Below are 395 nucleotides of genomic sequence, written 5' to 3'. Positions count from 1 at the left end.
TGAGTCAGAATTGACTCAATGGCAGTGGGTGAGTGGAGGGAAGAATAAGAGTTCTATAGTGACACCCTCACTGTCCATTCACTTTCAGTGTACTGTGATAATATGAATTTACAAGTATCTCATTAAATGGATTTATTAATAATATTATCTTAAATAAAATCTATATTAATAACAAGATGGAGAGTGGCACTGAAATTCTACTTGGAAAAGCTATAAATAAATATGTATCTATATCAGTGTGTGTGTGTGTGTGTGTGTATATATATATATATATATATATCTCACTCTCTATATATAAATATATATAATCATATGGCATTGCAGCCAGAAGATTTAAAAGTACGGCATTATAGATTATGTGCAGTAAGGATTCAGCATAGACACCCTTCTTTCTA

This window comes from Orycteropus afer, unplaced genomic scaffold (assembly GCF_000298275.1).
Source record: "Orycteropus afer afer isolate SDZICR_OR568_19922 unplaced genomic scaffold, OryAfe1.0 scaffold00076, whole genome shotgun sequence".
NCBI classification, from domain to species: domain Eukaryota; kingdom Metazoa; phylum Chordata; class Mammalia; order Tubulidentata; family Orycteropodidae; genus Orycteropus; species Orycteropus afer.
This window is presented reverse-complemented; position numbering follows the sequence as displayed.